Below are 11,051 nucleotides of genomic sequence, written 5' to 3'. Positions count from 1 at the left end.
ATAGGATAAGATTGGAGTAATGGATAATTCAGTTTGCCATCACAGAAATAAATTCTATTTTAAAATATATTCATATAGAAAAAAAAGTAAAAAAAAAAAAATGCAGCCTTGGTGAGGATAAGATAATTATTTCAAAAACCTTTGAACTTATGAAGTATGTATTTTAATGCTCGTTTTTATCCAAATTCACACCCTATGAAGAGTCTGGCAATATTCACCCAGTCAGTTTCTGCAACACCAATACTGACCTGTAGATGGTACTATAATTCAGAATGAATTCACTCTTACCTCCGCTGTGTATAAGTTCATACTCTCAGTCTCTTACATTTATGAGTACATTTACTAATATAAAAAAGCGGACACCTATTCTATGTGTATTTAATTATGTATTACTTGTAGGGTAGCCTTCTTTATAAACTTAAAAGTGAAACTACTACTTTAATCTTCCTCGTGTTGACACCAGATGGCATCCGCGGCTCTCATTTTTGGGCGACCCCCTCCCATTCATCCATCCTCTCTCTCTGCAGCGCGTTTATCCAGCTTGTTTTTCACCGCGCGGGTCTGCGTGTGGAACGCTCGCGCTCAGCCGCGCTGCTGTGATTGGAGGACTGAGGCAGCGCGCGGCTGTGATTGGAGAATTGAATCAGGGCTCATCTTGTTACGTGCACGAGTGGAATGTTCCCTCTACACAGAGGCACAACTACAGAGAAAAAGAGCGCAAGAAACCGGAGAAAAACGTCCACGAAACCAGGAGAAAATCTCACCACATAAAGTCTCTATAATTCGCGTTTTGTAGTAGACCTTCGTCACGAGTCATAAATCCTAATTTGGATGGATTTTGAGTTGAATTAGCGGCTTCATCTTAAAGGTAAGTGGGAATTCCGGATATTTGCGTGATGATTTTCTTTCCGGTTGTGGAGGGGGAAAGTTTGTTTTCTCTTGTCATGGTTTCGTTTTGCAAAAAAAAATGACGTTTTAAATGAGTAAGACAATTAATACAATAATTGACAACGGGTTTATTATCTACAGTGTTTGTAAATGCTTCTCTTTTATCTGCTATTTTCTTATTCCAAACCTTTAGTCATTTTATATATGCTTTTTCTACAACAGCCATGTTCTCATAAAGCAAACGTAAATTAAATAGCTAATTCATGTCTACGTTGCTGCTCCATATTTTTACTGTATTTTTGTCTGATGTTGCTTCGATAACATCTGTGTTTGTGTTTTGTTGTCAAGTCCCAACATGCATCGTGTAAAATCACGACTACCTGCTTATTGTGTAGCTCGGATTGGCCGTTGGCAGTTAAAAAGAGTGTGTCCTTAATTAGTGAGGTATGTTGTCTTTGCATTAACGATAGCCTACATAAAGATTATTATTATTATTATGTCAAAGTATACAATAACCAATTTCCCCAGAACTAACTTATATGGCTATATTTCTTCATGACACAAGCATAACTAAATGTCTACAACAATCAAAAACATTATATGTATTATGATTATTGCACTGACAACAATAATAATTACTATTGCTATTGTTATTTTTGCAAACCTTAGTGATTTAAATTTCAAAACAAATATTTTGATCTTTGTTTTAGGCTCTACATTACTGTTTTTGGGTGCTGACATAAAATTATTCCATTTATCAATAGACCTGATATTAAAAAAACATGATTAAACAACTGATTAAGTTGAAAACATTGAATATTGGTCAAACCAATTATCAACAACCTCTCATTTGTTGCACTTTTCCCTTAGTTGTTTTCTTATTGTTGAGTGTTTTTAAACTAACAATTTTGTAAGACTTCTTGGAAAAATGTTTCCACAATTCAATCAACTTTCTGTGTCAAATTTTAACACCCTTAACTATGAGCTATTGGTCTATAGTATGGGATGTATGCCTCTCTTTTGCAAACTCTTTCAGTTTCTTCTGAGTTGTTTTAGAGGGACGTTTAGAATAAAGTATAAATCTTTTTTTTGGTCCACAGAACCTAGAGAATGAACAGACCCGTGATTAGTCCCAGGGGTAATTAAACACGGAGACGGAGATAAATCTCGTACGAGGAGAGAGGCAGTTCTTTCCATATATCTTAATTTACCGTGGTATTGCTCTTTCAGATTTGTGGAGGGAAAAAAGTGCAGAAAACTCCAGATGAAAAACAGAGAACCTTTAGAGAGGGCCTGTGCTTGCTCTTGGCTCTTCTGAGAAGCCCTCTCTTTTTTTAGTGGCAGTGTTCGGAAACACAAATAGACCCAATGCTTACAGTTTATTTTCCCTCTCTCTGTGTTGTCGTGAATACGAATAGTTGTTCAAGTAAACACAGGGCACTTTCTGCTACTTAATATCCTGAAAGTCTTCGATTGTGGAGATATTGATATGAGATAGCATGTTGGCAAGTGTGAATAATGTTAATGAAGGAAGGCACACTGTTTTCTAAATTTCTAAAGTCTCCTTTTGCCTGCATTTGCCTACAAACATGCCAGTAGATTACAAAACATGATGCAAATGAAAAGACATTTGGTGCCAATGGTTTGTGAGAATGAACAGACATGAGACAAATCTGTCTGACACAGATGTGAATGTGAATTCCTGTTTCAAGGGCTGGGCTGACCTTATAAACATGCTTCAGGTCAAGTAGTCCACCGGATAATCATACACATTAAATGTATGCAAGTACACAACAAATAAAGAGACTTGTCTTTTCTAACACCAACATTACAAAAAAAACAAAACTGTATTTTTCCTCTTGTTTACCAAAACATCCCAACATATTTTTACTTGGAAAGCGATACTGCAAAATATATTGAGACCGGGCATTATGTGCAAGATGTGGGCTCAAAAACAACGATGACCCCAGCAGCACCCCTCCCACTTCTTGCAGCAAAATGAAACCTTCAGCATTCATCTGAATTGCTCTTGCAGCCACAGGCCAGAAAAAGGCCTGTGCTCTGCTTGCAACTAAAATAGAAGGCCTGGAGTGGGAGGGGAAGAGAGAAACAAATCTAATTTTCTCCCTAAGAGCCAGGCTTTCTTTATTTATATATCGTTACGGCTGTATTTAAAGGAGAAATGGTGGCCCGCTTCCTCCATGCATGACTCGCTCTTTATTTTTCAGCCTGTGGGCCTTCGTCTGGCCATAGAAGAGCCTCTCCTTGGAAAGGGGGGAGGAGAGAGAAAGAGAAGAGGGAGGGAGAATGGAAAGGGGGGAAGAGAGAGAGTAAAAGAGTCAGGTTTCGGTCCCTGTGCGCTCTAAGCTGAATCAGACAAGAACGTTTCTTTAAGCAAAGCTGCTTTTAGTCTTACATGCTCTGATTTGCTTAAAGGGATCATTCACCCCACAAAAAGGAAAATTCTGAAATCATTCACTCACCCTCAAGATTTTAGTCCATATATTTAAAGTCAAAGGGGTCCAAAACAACATTTAGCCTAACCCTATTATATGAGCAAAACACAAACAGGCATTATTAAATTTGATCTTCCATAGAAGAAATAATGTCATACAGATTTTGAGTGTCATTAGGGTAAAAAAAAAAGATGACAGAATTATCAATTATACATTTTTGGATGAACTAATCCATTTTAGACTCAGTTATATGGAGTTGCATGCAGTCTATTCAGTTTTCGGTTGTGTAATTAACCTTGGCTGTAATAAGACATGGTAGTGAAAAACCAGAGGAGTACTAGTTTCACGGCCTTGAATTGCAGAATGAAATTGAGTCTGGGGAGATTTTATCACTTTCTGCAGTAACAGTCAGCCTGTTTATTTCCCTTTTTTAGTGCATGGAAAGGTGGAGCACATGTCCCCGCTTGGTGAATCTTTTCTCACTAAATGTTATCTTCAAATCTTAATGAATGCCAAATCTGCAAATGCCCTATATGCTGTTGGCAAGTGAAGAATGATTCTTTTGAGAAGCTTTGAGAAAGGACAGAAGTTGTTTCAGGTTGAAATAACACGACGAAATATCTTGTTTACTACTTTGAAGCGAAGCACATCTTTCATGCATGCTGGTTGAGTTTGTCATAAATACAATTTGGCATATGACTTAAGAGAAACTGCACAGAAAACACTTGTTGTATTTGGAAACTGCAACTAAATTGTACTTTAAGCCTTTTACAGCCTCATGTTGGGGTAGAGCTCTATGTAATACCTTTTTCCATGTCGCTCTCTTTATCTGTCTCTGTATAGAAAATGCCATGTCTTTCAGGAGAGTTTTGTTGTGACCACACAGAACAATAGAGCAGAGTTGGTTGTGGTTAGCTGAGCGTGCAAAGTACTCACACGTCCATTATTTGCTGTGCCAAGACCTCAATGTTGAGATCTACCATCTAGTTTTACTCCTTTATACCAATCCGGTAGTGACTTATAACTAAAGCCTGCCACTATGATCCCAAGGCTCAACGCTAAGGATTTTTTCAACAGGCCCCCGCCACAAAAAAGTAATAAATAAATAAAATGAAATAGGCCTACTTATTGTTTTTGTTGTTTTTGACCCAATGTAACCTTAATAAATAAGGTTATAACACCAAAACTATTAGTCTAACTCGTATAAATTTTAAATATTGTTAAAGACAAGTAAACAGTCAGTAATAAAATAATAACTAATAATCATATTATGAGCAATAGTATATATAAATACAATAGAACAAACAAACAAATGAAATAATGTTTTTCAGGTAGGACCAGTAGTTTTGGATCCGAATGCACGGATCCAATATACTGATACACATTTTCTTTCTCATATGTTTATGTTCACTTAAGCCATAACATACTGTGTTTACTCGGATACTTGCCAATATGGGCATTTTGATCAAAAAAAATTGTTTATATGTCCGTTCAAGCGCAAGAAGATGTGAAAGAGAACTCAATGTAGTATAGGGCTGGAAGTATCGTTTTTTTTGGGGGGGTTAATCAATTTTTTAGGGTTAATCTATTGTTTATTTTCTAATTAGTCTATTAATACTTTTACCAATTTACCAATAAATAATAACTTTTAGCCTAGTAATCTATGTATGAACCTAATGATATTATCACAAAAGATAAGTGTACATGCAGTGTAGGCCTAATTAGGAAAGCTTTTTACCGTGGCTGCGTTCACAGTCATTTTTCGGGATTTACAGCAGAAATTTGTGTGAATCCTGAAATTTTATGTTCATCCAGGAGATTAAAGTAGAGGCTTGAATATGTTCATCCGGTTGTATGATCAAACAGCTGCAGTCACAACCACATTCTACTAACCTAACATGTCGGTGCCCATAAATCAGTGAAGTTTTACAACGATTGCCAGCGCATTATTGAATAAATGAGTCCAATCGAGGTGTGATCCATTAGATATGTTAAATAACCAACAACAGTGTTAAATGCTTTGTAACTGGTTGCAGAGAGTACATTTGAGCGGTGTCTCGCACCTACGGCAGCTCGTAAAAAGCAGAATGCTGTATGACCCTGTCACAAAATATGGGACTGACAACATTATTCTAGTGCTGTTTAAAACTTCACTGCATTATTTGGATTTAATTTGGATAATTACAAAGTATTCCTTTTTTGAATACTGTTTTGATTGTTTGAGTATTGGATCTTTTCCCTCTGCTTTACATGGGTAGTTATATTTGACATTTTACTATGGAAAGAACTTCCCAAACCATGCCGTCTGCATTTTTGCAGCGCATTATGTCAGGTCTGAGATGTGTTTGGCATCTGCACAGAACCACACAACTATAAAGAGGGGCATTTCCAGAGTCTGACTCTCAGTCTGAACTTTGCATGTGCTCAGAGCACTGCTGAACCTGAACAAAACCCTCAATAAAAAAACATTCATTAGCACTGAGCCCTCCAGCAAGACACATCCAGCCATCACAGTCAAAGAAAACGGTTTAATTTCTGCATACAAGTTAAATGCAAAGAACCCTCAGTGTCAGTGTGAGAGAGTTTTGGAACAGTTAGGGATTCTATTTTGATTCTGCTCAAAGGTTTTTTGTGACGTGTGAATTGTTGTTCAATACTAATGTTTTGAATATCACGTGTCAGTCTTCAAAGCATTAGATAGAATGAGTTATATTGACTTTTATATGAATTTGTTTCATATATTAGGTATGGGCACGAACACTGGTGTATTCGAACATGACAGTGACAATCGATCATGAAAACGATGATCGCCGTGACTTATCTTTTTTTTTTTTATTGATTACTGTGGCATTTTAGGTGGTACCTGAGATCTGATTGTTTAGATTGTTTAAATTGAAACCATGACTTTGAAAGCAGGAAGTGATGCCTTGAATCACTTTGGTAATAAAAATAGAGTAAAGTGCAAGATGTGCTGCAGCAATCTGCCATCTAAATAACTTTATAATGAGAACATTATTGTTAAAGAATGTTGTAAATTCGTTGTTTAATTTAGTTGCATGTCGTGTTTCAGCGTTGTTGTTACAGGAAGAGCGCATGCAAAACTTCAGTTATACATTCAGACAAGCACGCCAAGTTCACTTTCGCATTCGCGTCCTTTTGTGCAGATGTAAGTTGTAATATTACTTTTGTTTTACATTGCAGATTCAAGGAGATAAGGCTAGCTGAAGGTCTTATACAGCATCATGAGCTAAAGCCTACATATTGTGTTATCTGCTTAAGAGCCATAACCTAAATGAATGGAGAATGGCTGGTTGTAATTGAATGACTTCCTCCATAATAGGTCTCTGCTTTGTAGAGGAAATGAGTAAGAGTTCCTAAATGGTGAATATGAACAGATGTGTTACATGGTGGTCATCATCACTCAACTATTGTGAGCCCAGGGTTAATTATTGCCTTTCTTCTTTATACTTTGCCAGTCGCACATCTTAATGGACTGTTTTAGTGTTTCAGCACAAAAGAAAACATCCGGTGGTTGTTTGACTGATCACATAGTTCGCATTAGTTCACATAGTTCGTATTTCGGCTTGGTATGATTATCTGGCTATTTTCAACAATATTTTTTGGGTTTTTGCTCATTGGTGGTTGTAAATTGTGCTTGAAGCCTGTGGCTTTGACAGTAAACAAGTTTGCTGTCATCTCACAAAACTAAAGGTCCTGACAGAAAAGCTTAGCTGTTGCCATCCCACAAAGCTGAATCGTGACTGAATGCTCTTGTAAAAAACACAAACATTAAGGAATATCATAACCACAGTGCAAAAAGAATGAGTGGGTGCTTTGCAGGCACAGTTGAGTCCTCCCTCAAGGCATCTGTGTTCCCATCCACAGTGCCTCAGTGAACCACGCTAACCTTCTCATTTCATGGGCTTTAATTTCAATTAGCTATGGCTGATCGTTCGCTTTGATCGTATTAGTCTCCCCTCAGAGCCCCAATTGCTTTTTATACACCCTCGTGCTTTCCTGTTGGTTTTACTAAACCCTCTGGAATTAACAGCAGTGATGGAATCTTCATGTTTGATTTCCACTTCCCACAGCTGTCGCTCATCTTTCAGCACTGCAACAAAACAGTGTCACAAATCAAGTCGCATGTTTCTGGTCAAGGATGTGCATACGCATTACGCAAGCCGCTCTGATTATACACTGCACACTTCTTTCCTAATCTGAAGCTTGATTCTGTTGTTTTTGATGAGGCATATTTCAAAGATTATCCCTAAAGCTTCAGATTTGGGAAGAAGTCAACATTCCAGGACTTGGGAAATAAGTTGTAATCCTCTTTCTCAGTGAGGGCAATGGGGTCAAATCCTCCTGGCACCTGTGTGGATATGAATGTCTCAGGCTTGGTGACACTCTGTCTAAGAAGCATTTCTGCCCTGCGTTTGGCGCTAATCCACACACGTCTTAGTTCAGTTTAATCCTGGGATCTCCTTTGTGACATTTTCAATGTTATTTAGTGACTTGCCGTGTTGATTTTTGACATGAACTTTCTTGACATCAAACAATTCCCCCTCTCAATTTCTCTCATTACCATTTAAGCTTCTATTTTTGGTGCATGGTTCAAAAGTCATATGGTTAAGTTTAAAGCGCCCATATCATACCTTGTTATACTGTATCAAACCTCAATTGCATATGTACTTTTAGTTTTCAAACTTAAGTCTAAACATGGAACTATAAATATGAAAGTAATCTTAGGCTGCACAAGTGGTTTTTAGTGAGCAGTGTGGCATTTTATTTTTATACTTCTTTTTAGTAGCAGTTTAAAGGTAATTTTCAACATTTAGGGGGCTTTCACACTGGGCATGCTTGCTGAAGTCCGAATCTAAGCGCGATAGTTCCCAGTTTCCCTCGAAGCGTTGGTCTGGTTTCACACTCAACTTGATTCTATTGAACCCAGGTGCATTTGCATTCATCTTATGTCACAAACGTGCACGGTGCATGATAGAAAATGGGACATGGGTCAATATATTTAGTTTTTTTTAATTAATTTGGTGCTATTATGTTCAGCAGAGTTTGCACTCGATTGCACTCACGCTCTTTTGCGCTCGTATCCAAGGTAAATCGTCACCACTGTCATCCCTTACATGTGTTTTGTTGAACTAATGACGTCATCATTGGCTAAAATGCATGCGCAGGTTACTTTACTTTCTGAACAAGTGCGCACTGAACAAGTCCGACTTGCTTTCACATTCACGCAAATCGCACCACAGTTCGAGTTCAACCGAACTCAGACCATCTCCTACAGGTAGTCTTGGGTTCGGTGCCTCAGTGCGCTCTCAGGTCCACTTGACAGCTTTTAATTACCAATTTTTTTTATGTGAACCGTGCCCCATTTCGAACTAAACTGCCATTGTGAAAGCACCCTCCAAGAACAATTCATCCATGTGTTTCTTGACCTCCTAATGTTTAACGCCGCCCCTCCACAATTGTCTGAAAGCTCGTGTTCATTTTTGAGTGCAGTGGCCATATCTCAAAATCCAGTCAACAACTGATGCATAGAACCAAGTCCCCGCCCTACATTGTTTTTTTTTTTGTTTTTTTTTTGATAATCCAAAATCAAGTAATTCTGAAAATGCAAAAATGATCTCTTGCTAAGTTGTGATTTGGCAGTTGTTCAACTGTGACACACTTAAAGTGTCTTAAAGCAACTCATGAGAAAACAGTCAAGACTATTCTTTTTTTTTCTTTTTTTTTTTCTAAATGTTACAAAATTGACTGAAGGTTAACCAGATTGGATTATTATTCATTTGCGGAGACACAATTATTTGACCAAGTGTAAATGGAACCGTTTTAAGCTGTCAGATAGCTATCAGATCAGTAAAAATGCATGAAGTGACCAGCTGTCCACAGGCCATTGGTTTTTCACCAGATTGTATAATCATCCTTTTTTTGCTCTCCATGTCTCTTTAGGTACTACAAAGGTTTTTCACGGGAGTTTGTGGCTTTACCTTGAGATACAGCTCCAGACAGTAGCCTCTTAATACTGACACTCATGAGTACCCCGGATCATGATGTACTGCCACACTTGCTACCCTGTGAGGTAAGAACCTGCTGCTTTTTGTTGCAGACTAGTGTATGATGCTCTCCTTTAGTTTGATTGAATTTATTCCTTTTCCCTTTGGTCTGTGTGTTTTTATACTTTTTCTCTTTTGTAAATCGTGGTCTGTTGTATATCACAGAAGCCTTTGTGAAATTAAACTGCCGGTAAATGGTTGGAGTGCTCGGCTCTGTTACCAGAGTGTCACCTTTTTTTCAAAGACTCACTCTAGAGCCAACTACATTAGTAAATGCTGCAGTTTTTCTTTACTTCCTCCAACTTTGGCTGTATTTTCGTAGGGAGAGAAGGAGCGTACAACAACCTTGATTACCGAAGCCAAGAGATTAACCCTTAACCCTGTCCCTGAGACAGACCTACACAATCAGCGGGTTTCCTGTCTCATAATTATTGGCGCTTGATTGGTCTGTCAGAGACCAGATCCCCCTGCAGCCCACCTTCACCGTTCCCCCCGCATTAATGACCCACGACATATGATAACCGTGTTTACATGCAGAACTCCATACCGCCACATCGACTGGATCACTGTTGGGATTTTCTCAGGTACTTATGGGCTTTACTTTTGATTAGACTGTAGTGCGAGTTTAGATGTCGCTCTGAGGCATGGGTCAATCAGTCTGTGATGTAGTGAGTTGTATGGACCTGGGATGTTTACATGGGGCTGCTGGGATGGATGGCTGGAGGGAGGGGCTGTTCCACTCAATTGCAGCCACATGTTTGCAAAGGATGTGGAGCTGAACGAGGCCGTGTGATCTGCCAGACTTTAAACAGGGCCTTCGCCTGTGGGCAGCTCTAAAGTTTTCCAGCGTGTTTCTCCAGCCTCTTCGTTACTGTGGTTTCTGGGCAAACACACTGCCCTGTTGCCGTACAATTTTGAATTCATAAACTGCACTCACACTGCCTGAGATTCCCATACAATTGCTCAGACAAATCCGTTCTTGTACTGACTTACACTAATACACAGACCACACACATATAACTAAGTTACATTGAGATGGGGCATGGAATATTTCATATCCAGTTGAACATTTGCAGAAAGCAGAAGCAGGAAAACTTTCAAACATGCACATGAAGCATAATGGAAAGTGACATTGTCAACTAACTCTGGTTTTTGTTTGTAATACTTTTACCACCTGTTTTATGTGGTCTGTCTGTGTGTTTTGACCTGTTTATATATGTATCTGTAAAAAGAAATTGTGTTAAATTTACGGTAGAAAGAAAACTGGCAGCTGTGGTTGCCAGAAATTTACAGTGAAAAATATATACAGGATGTATGTATAACTCATCAAGGGATATGATGTTAATATACCTACCAAAATCTGACTTTTTACCTTTAGAATGTACAGATAACCACCATAATAATAATACATGTGGCACAATAGAAAACTACATGATGAATCAGTTCATCGCTAGCAGCCTGTCCAAAACACACATGGTCAATACTCGTATATATAGACAGTGCACAGGGTCATACATGCAAGTGCAACTTCACAAAAAATAAACAGACTGGCATGAATTCAGTTAGACTAAATGGTTTACATTTTAAAAAGACAAATTATTGTTTTATTCCGACTAAAATCGAACTTTTTAAAGCGAATGTA

At 38.2% G+C, this 11,051-nt stretch overlaps 2 protein-coding genes across 3 annotated transcripts in view; both read left to right on the top strand.

Annotated features, from left to right (window-relative positions):
* Nucleotides 1-11,051, top strand: part of LOC307146748 (oxoeicosanoid receptor 1-like) — a 424,896-nt gene that overhangs the window by 37,511 nt on the left and 376,334 nt on the right. The window lies entirely within an intron of this gene.
* bmpr1ab (bone morphogenetic protein receptor, type IAb) overlaps nt 669-11,051 on the top strand; it is a 43,374-nt gene continuing 32,991 nt past the window's right edge. The window contains exons 1-2 of one of the 2 annotated variants that reach the window (XM_079850991.1): nt 669-868; nt 9,306-9,435. The gene's annotated coding sequence lies outside the window, so the exon portion shown is untranslated. The remainder of the gene's footprint in view (nt 869-9,305; nt 9,436-11,051) is intronic. The other variant, XM_079850992.1, reaches the window with a different exon arrangement.

The sequence above is a fragment of the Squalius cephalus genome (genome assembly GCF_949319135.1).
Source record: "Squalius cephalus genome assembly, chromosome: 19".
In the NCBI taxonomy this organism is placed as follows: Eukaryota; Metazoa; Chordata; class Actinopteri; order Cypriniformes; family Leuciscidae; genus Squalius; species Squalius cephalus.
Note: the sequence above shows the minus strand (reverse complement) of the source record. Positions and strands in the feature narration are given on the sequence as shown.